Here is an 8,947-nt window from a genome sequence, read left to right as displayed (position 1 = left end):
CCTAAGCTGGCTTGGTTACCAGGCTGAGGGCCTCTGGGAAATGACATTATCCCTTCAGGCTGTCCCTCTTCAGGCTGAGGGTCTAAATAAACGATGTTGTCCCTCTGCCTTATGGCCTCATCTGCAAAGAAGAACCATCCCAGCATTGTGCATACCACCAATCTGAAGGGTGGGCACTAGACAGAGCTCTTAGCACACTGAGGCTTAACTACTCATTGTGCCTAATTCTGTACGCTAAAAAAAGCTTCAATAGGTAGATTTTGTGGCTCTATAGTTTCTGTCAAACAGAAGCCACTGCCCTGGGCATACCCTGTCTTCTTGGTGGATTAAGTTGTAATATGGTTACCCTTTCCCTCTGCAGACAGGTGGCATTAGGAACCCCTTCCTCACGCCTGCCCCGTGGTCACACTAAGAAAGAGACATACATGGGGGTTCTGTTTGGGATTCCATGGCAACATTAGAGGTGATAGAATGGCAGCTGTGCCCTCGACAATCAGAGAGAGAGCTGTACTTCATGTCGCTTGGTCCACCATGTCTGTTTTTTTCAGGTATTCACACACACACACACACACAGCCAGAATAGTGAATGGTAGAAATGTATAGCCTGGCTTGGCTGAGTCCCGCCTCTCTCTCCAACGGCCTGTGGGACATTGCAACCACCTGGGAACTCTTTAGAAGGAGATATGAGAATGTCACCAAGTCCTGTCATGGGTCACCTGGTGCATCTCTTTGGTTGGCTCCCTGTGTCAGACCCAGGATGTCCATGGTGTTCTGAGTTTCAATTCAACCATCAGTTCAGCAGTGCTACACCTCAACCAGCCTCACAGACTTTGAAAACCTAAGTCAGAGGTGTGACTAGATCCCAAGAGTGCAGAACTGTACAGTGGTGGACAGAGCCTCGGTCCGAGACAATGGGGACACAGAACACAGTGTATGTGTAGAACCCCAGTAGCTGCTGGGGTTAGGGGAAATCTATTTAGGGTCATTTTGTACTATAGTGTTTTTCAGAGCTCGTTTCATATTAATTTATAAGCATGTCATGGAGAGGCAATTACAAGGTCTTTTGGTGCTAATACAATAGCCCCTGAGGCAGAGAAACATTAAGGCAGAAAACAATAGAAAATACTCCTTTTCCCTGGCTTGTTGAACCTGAGGTAGGTGTGCTTAGCATCTGACTCCAGGAGGTCACACCTTCTCTCTTCTTCTAATACCATTTTGGCAGCTTTTCATTCTACTTTACCGCAAATCTTTGCCAAAACTTGAATCTACTTCCTCCAGACTAACCGTCTGTCTCCAAAAACAAAGTGGTGTTTCTTCCGAGGGCTTGTGTGAAAAGGGTAAACATGAGTGACACATGCCATTGGCTGAATGGTGTCACAAGGCTGGGAATCAAAGCTGTGAGAGTGGCCAGCAGCTTAGTCTACAGCTGGACCTTCCTGTGCAGAGCATAGGGACATGGGAAACTGTGGTATGAATACACATTCCTCACCAACCTTACAGACTGATAAAACTTGACTTTGTTCTATCCCCAGTCCTTTGCATTAAATATCACTTTCAATATTTTTACTGATCAAATGAAGCTGCATTCCTCGCAGTTCCAAAGAATCAGAGGGTCTCTTCTGGTTGCACAGTGCAATGCCTCTGGAATTTGAAGAAGCGTGTATACATGGCCAAAGTGTTCTCCAACTTTTCAGCAGAGGGGAAGGGATGGGAATTTTAAGGAATTCTTTACCGCTCCGTGTCCCAACCTGTTCCTGTTCCGATCCCTCCAGGAGAATACTCAGGGTCAACATTATTTCCTAAGCAGATTTTTTGTCTCTCTTTGCTTATTAATTCTTCTTGAATGTACATAAATATTATGTGTATATGTACAGAGGAGATGGGAAGGAAAAACAGAGCTTCTGACTTTCTTCAGAGGCTTCAAATCTGAATGGCTGTCAAGCACAGGATTCAGACGTTTTAATGTTGCAGGGGCATGGTGGAAGTTCCACAGGACGTGGAATGAAGAATCCTATGATAGGCTAGTGAGAGGTTTGTGGTGAACTCTGGATTTGGCTCGATTCTCTAATCCTGTCCTGAAGTTAACCAACAAATGAGATGACAAAATAATCACTTAGTTTTATTACAATTTTATTCCACTTGAGAAGATATGGAGTTGGTAATTAGCACTTTTCATTCAATCCAAGAAAAAATAAAATTGTCCATATTTATACTGAAACTTTTCATGGCCAAGACTCAAGTTTCTGTGGAGGAGACACCTCTTTGGTTTGCAGAAGCAATGTTAGAGTCGTATTTGCTGTTATCCATGACTGGGAAAACTGAAAATGAGCAGGCCATTGCCTGTAGGTTAGTTGTGAGCCAGTAAGAAACTGTCTCACGTGGAAACTGACCCACTGCTGCTGGATTCTATCCTATGCACCTATGGGAAACTCCTCTAGTGCTCTCAGGGGTGACAAATCCTCCATCAAGATGGGATTATGTAAAAGACTTGCTATGAACTGAAGTAAATTTAAGAACTGACATCAACCACTGTTTTAGAATTTCTATTGCCACAATTGAAACACCATGACCACAAAGCAAGTTGGGGAGGAAAAGGTTTACTTGTCCTACACTTTCAATTCGCTGTTCATCATCAAAGGAAGTCAGGACAAACTCAATCAGGGCAAGAACCTGTTGTCTCCTAATTACTATCAGAAAGGTTTGTGAGCCATTTACCAAAAGTGGTTACCAGTCTACTATGGTGTATTATGTAGCATGGTGGGCAGAGAGCTTACACAACATGCACAAAGCCCCTGGATTCAATGGTCGTTGCTGCAGAATCCAGATGTGGTGACACAAGCCTGTAATCCCAGCACATGAATGGGAGAAGGATATGAAATTCAAGTTCATCGTTGGTTACTTAGCAAGCTTGAGATCAGCCTAGGTTACAAGGGATCCTTCCTAAAAATGAAAAAAATAAATCCACGGTGGGCATCTTTAGGGTCTAAGCTGGAACCAATGGGTCTTACCCCCAAACCAGAGCTCCCCTCCTCCTGCCTTCAGACTCTTCTAATCATCCTTGTCTTCTTCCCACACACCAGCCACCTCCTCTCCAGCCCAGCTCCCAGGCACCTGCTAAGGGGCGGAGCTGCTGCATTGGCTTAAATGAGCCCTGGGAACCGGGAAAGAACTTTAAACATGACTGAAAATGTGACTCATGCTGTTCATCTTCCATGAAGCCTCCCGATATCATGAAATCACATCTGTTCATTATATATAAAATCTGGTAACTGCAGAAAGAGTGAGAAAAAATAGTGTTCGTAACTGTCACTGTCACAATCACGCTCAATATGCTGGTGCACGGTCTTCTGGCATTCATCTTTCGCATCTCCGTAAGTGTGCTGGGTATGTAATTTTGTGCCATTTTGGTATTTATATTTATACTTTTGCTCTAAAAGCCATCCTTATTGAAAAGTCCTTGCTATCTAAACATTCTGAGCATACATTTTTATGAATGAAGACAGTCAGGTGAATCGTTTCATACTTTTCCATGCTCAAAGATCATTGCGGTAGAAAAGAAAACACAAGGTAGTACACTCACTGCCATCACACCTTCCTTCTAAGCTAGTGAAAAATAGGAGTGGACAGTGAAAATCAAATATATTTCCCTTCTGAATGAATTCCTTCTGTTGGGGGATAATTTTACTTCTGAATTTTGCTCAGTTCGAATGGAGAAAGGAAAGGTGTCCCGAGAATCCATTAAGTGGCAGAGGAGAATATTAATTCCAAGAAGTGCATACATACAACTTGTAATTTATATCGAATTAAGTATCACATGAAAGGATCAGCGAATGGTGTGTTTCTGTGTCTCAAGAGGCCATTGCTTAATGGAAGACTCTACTTGTCTCTAATAAGATTGTTAATGTTACTTTCCTCTGTGAAAGTTTGGTCAGCATTCTACAAAAGTATTTCTATATCTGAGAGGATTGATTCTTAAACTGAAAATACTTACATAAGAATCTCTACCCTTTAAAAAATTAGCACTAGGGGGCTGGAGAAATGGCTCAGCAGCTAACAGCACTGGCTGCAATACCAGAAAACCCAGAGTTTGATTCCCAGGACTCACAGAGCAAAGCAAAACCAGCTGTAACTGGGGTTCTAGGAGATTGGGCACCCTCTTCTGAACACTGCAGGCAGGCACCAGACAAGCATGCAGTGTGCATACATACATGCAGGCAATACACTCATACACATGAAATAAATTAATTTTAAAAATGTAAATACTATAGTGAACAAAAGTAAATGCCTAGAAAACTTTACAGAACTGGCATGTAATGCTATCTATTTGATGTAAGCTGAGAATGTAAGAATTGAGAAGGGAGAATTTTGGGCCTCTTACTGCTCTAAACTATGAATCATGTTCTGCAAAAACGAGGCTGTGTGATGGTTTGAAATATCACAAAGATGATGGTATGGCCTATAATCCCAGTAATTTGGAGGCTAAATCAGTAAGATCAAATGTTCAAACCAGCCTTGGCTGTATTATAACACTCTGTGTCATACAATTAAAAATCAAAGGGGTTTTTATTTATATATAATATGGAAAAATGTTTATGAACCAATTATTGAAAACAAGTTTATATATAAACCAATTTTATATAAATTGAGTGGAGATGTATATGACACCAAAACCCAGGCATTCTCTATATCTAACATATTTGAACTAAATTGGTTAATTATATTTGTAAAAATGGAATATTTTTGTTCAACTCTAAAAATTTAATCAGGTGGATATGGCTCCGATGTACACAAAAAATATTCAGATAACTTTGTTGCATGTGTTTTCCTATACCAGAGGAAACGAGTGATGTCCACTCTTTGAGTTCTTAGTCTCATAAATAAAAGAATGTACAAATGTATTCAGGAGGAAACTCAAGGACAATTTTATTAGAATTCGAGGATAAAACAATAAGGCAAGCAAGCTGTATATCTTGGTAACTGACCAGAGATAGCAGAAGAGGAGGAGAGGAGGGAGTGAGTGAGGGAGGGAGGGAGGGAGAGAGAGAGAGAGAGAGAGAGAGAGAGAGAGAGAGAGAGAGGGAGAGAGAGAGAGACGAGAGAAGGGAGAGATTCAAGACATTTATCAGCAGTCACATCCCAGAGAAAGGACAAAGCTGCAGAGAAGCAGAGTAGGCAAGCATCAGAGAAGGCATGCACAGGGTTTGGGAAAGCAGATAGAAAAGGTTATGCTTTTCTGAGAACTCAGAAAAGTGGGTAGGCCCTGTGGAGCTATGTGATGGAAGTTCTGGAAACCCATTGGGGAGGAGCTTCTGCAAAGGAGAGGTACATTATCTCTATGAGGGGATAACTACTCTTCCTAAATTCTTAGTATGGCTTTAGATGAATCAACCTTTCTAGATGGCAGTGTCTTGACCAGGTCCTTGACAGGCCTAGCTGGATTAAGTACTAAGGAAAGAGAGAAGACAGTAACATGTGATGTTTTGATCTTTGGAGCAGTTGTAAATGCCATGTCTCCAGCCAGGTCTGAAGGTATTTATTTTCTTTAATGGGAGGCAATGATTCTCTTAATGGGCCTCACCATCTATTTTCAATGGCCTCCAATGGCACTAACACCTGTTCTCAATGACTTCCAAAGCTCCCAAAAGACTGAAAAAAGCAACTAAGAAAAGAAAAATTAATTGTGGCTCCAAGTTTGAAGTACTGTCCATCATGGTGGGGAGGGTCACAGCGGCAGGAGTGTGAGGAAGCTGGTCAAATAGCATCTGATGTGAGAAGCAAAGAGTAGAAATTGTTCTCTGCTTTTTATTCAATCCAGAACCCGATCCTGTAGAACGGTGCAAACCGATATTAACAATTAGAGATGCACTTCATGCAGAGAAGGGCAGGTATTCTTAGCAGTCCTATACTGTGTGGCAAGGAAGGCCACTGCTGCGGGGAGATGGACATCCCTTGCATCTGCTCTCAACTTTTACAAACAGACTTTCCCATTGTATAATTCTGAATTATGAGTAGCTTGATTTACTTGGTGACTTTTGGTGACATGAACTCAGTGATGTAACTCGCCAACATCTGACCTAAGGAAGCTTAGAAGTGAAGGAAAATTGTTACTTGATAAATAAAAGGCTAGACTAATGTGACAGTTACTCATAACAGCCATCCCCAAACAAAAACCTTATCTTATGGAAAATTAAACTCCATAACTCTACATTTTAAAAAAGAAACTATTGCCAAGCTTCTAGGATTTCCTGCTTTTGTTTTATGAAAAAACCTCCTAGTTTAATCTAGTAAATGAAGATTCAGTTGAGAGTGGGGGAGACTAAAATATACAGATCTTTTCCTAAAGAAATTTGGTGTTTCTGACATACCCATTCAAAGAGCAAAACGAATCAATCAGCTGAAATGTTCTTTTATACTTCTTACTTATATTTATCACTTCAATCAAACTTTACAGAGAGTGGGGACTTGACCAAGTTTCTCACCTTTTACTGAAATGAATTGAATTTCAAAGTTAGTTTTTAAGCTTAAAAGCACAGCCTTTAGCAAAAGTACGCAACTATTTGCAATGTGCATTTCTAATCTGCCTCTGCTGAATGGGGTGGGTAGTATTTATACAGACCCCCCCAGCCACTTTATTTAGGAGAAAGAAAAGAAAACAGTGGCCACACAGGAGGGAAGGTGCTGGCTGACCCAGCTGTACCTTCTGATACCCAACCTGGCATTCTGACATAGGTATGTGATTAAAACGAGACGTCCAAGTGATGGCTGAATGAGAAATTATATCCCAACCACATTTTATGTTCCATAGCCTAGTGTTAACAATTTTTTAAAAATTATATTCAGAGTAGACAACTCTGTACAAATCAAAGAACACCAGGAGCAACAATTAGTATTTTTTGTTATTGCTTGGATTGATTGTGTTCTTAGGTACTGTCTCACTTGGTAACTTAAGTTGACCTCATATTCAAGGCAATCCTCCTGTCTCAGCCTCCAAAGTACTGTAAAAGAGCCACTATGTCTACCTATACTGTGTGTGTGTGTATTATAGTTATAGTTACTATAATTATATATAGTTACATATATAGTTATGTATAGTTATATAGAGAATAGTTCTGAAATTCTAGGAAGTTTTGTTTTGTTGTTCTATTCTTTAAAACCAACTAAAGAAAGAAATGCAAGTTTAGTTCTAAGACTTCTTGACTTTAAAGAAGAGAAATAAATTTGAAAGTATCATCTGTTAGAGCAAAGGCTACCTACTGTCTTCTGAGAAAACAAGGTGCAAGGATAGATACAGGGTAAACCAACAGAGTCTTGGTCAAATGCTGATGGAGTGCAATGGCCAAGTCCATCAGGAATCCTTGATCTGTGGAAGAGGATGAAGGAACATCACCACAGCCCACAGCTACATCAACTTCAGGTTTAAGACTCTGTCTCTCAACTGGAACTCTAAGGAGGACCTACCTGCCTGTGACTGAGAACCGGGAGACTTGCAGACCCCCAGACGGGAAGGGCAGGGCATGGTCCTGCCTTCCACTGGATTGGTCCTCACATCTCAGACAGCCAGCTTCACCATCTGCATTGGAAAACTGATCATCCGTTTTACTCAAACCTCAATAATATCCCCTGCACCCACACAATCATTAAGCCACTTGCAAGAAGCAGCATTTTGGGTGAATCAAAACTTTCTCCCTTCAGAGCTACTTCTGGCTTTTCGAGCTTTGTCTATGCCCTGGAGAATATCCTCTGTGGAGCTTTCTGCAGCCACATCACTTGCTGCTCTGCTTTTATTTTCCTCTTTAATTTGAAACCAAACTGGGAGGAGGGGAGCACCTGCAATCTGACATGTATGAGCTGGAATGAAAGTATTTTTCCCCAATGTTGGATTAATTAGCATTATCAGAAAACCAAAGGAAGCAAAGCCCCCAGTAAGTAGTGCATTAATCACATTGCTGGTGATCAGGGCCACAATAGAAATACAAGACAAAACAAAGACACTGGAAATAGCTGTGAGGAGAGTCACACCCCGACGTACCTCTTGGTATGGACTAGACACACTTGTGCATGCAGAGTGAGACACGATCTTGAATTACACAACATTGAAAGAGTCCATTGCATAAACACTGAATCCCAGGAAATGGAGAACTTTTTAAACTTGGGTTAGCTAAACTCCACTAGAAGAGTAGACATGGAGAAGGGAGAAGACAGGGAAGGGAGGGAGAGAACTGGAGAAGTAGAACACAATTCCTTTTTGTAAAAAGGCAAGAAAGCTTTGACGTCAAGTCTAGCCAAACTTCATATATGCAGGATCACCTCATCAAAACTCAGAAAATTGACATTTCTCTTTGCTTTATTTGTAGGACTGGATACTGTTGGAAAATCCAAAACCATTGTTGGAGTGATAAAACACTAAATTAGTTAGAACTTTTAAAGAATGGAGTGAGTCATATGGGTGGTTCCTTGTCCTGTGTTTTCTGTCTCAGGGTCTATTCTAAATGTCCTTTACAGAAGGGTTTTATATTAAATCACCAATTTGTGATGTGCACTTCATAATGAAGACTGAACTCAGCGAGGTCTAGAGGGCTGTAAAGGAATGTCAAACATAAGGCTTTTCTTATAATTTTCAACACCGAGTTCCAAGCCACCTTACTGTGCACCAAATGTGCTTACTCAGAAATGCTAAACATGGGGAAGTGTTTGCAAAACGTGCACAAGACCTTTGCATCTCAGCGCCATGTACAATTGTACATGGTGGTTGCATTAGTCAGGGTTCTCTAAAGGCACAGAATTGATCATATATAAATATAATATACATATATTCGTATTACATTAATAAACATTTCTATATTAAATGGTTTATATACAAGTATAATAAATGAAAAATATTTGTTATTGTAATATAAAATATTAATATAAATTTTATATATTTATATGCAAATGCTTTCTTCTTCCA

The 8,947-nt window shown here is 40.7% G+C and overlaps 1 long non-coding RNA gene across 1 annotated transcript; it reads left to right on the top strand.

Annotated features, from left to right (window-relative positions):
- The first annotated feature begins 464 nt into the window (after positions 1 to 464).
- On the top strand, positions 465 to 8,541 carry LOC147996214 (uncharacterized). The gene is made up of 3 exons (XR_015677978.1): positions 465 to 548; positions 3,081 to 3,371; positions 8,355 to 8,541. It is a non-coding gene; the product is annotated as an uncharacterized LOC147996214 (long non-coding RNA).
- Positions 8,542 to 8,947: the final 406 nt, after the last annotated feature.

The sequence above is a fragment of the Rattus norvegicus genome, chromosome 2 (genome assembly GCF_021556685.1).
Source record: "Rattus norvegicus strain SHRSP/BbbUtx chromosome 2, alternate assembly SHRSP_T2T, whole genome shotgun sequence".
NCBI lineage: Eukaryota > Metazoa > Chordata > Mammalia > Rodentia > Muridae > Rattus > Rattus norvegicus.
The sequence above is the reverse complement of the archived record's forward strand: the minus strand, read 5'-3'. Positions and strand labels throughout refer to the sequence as shown.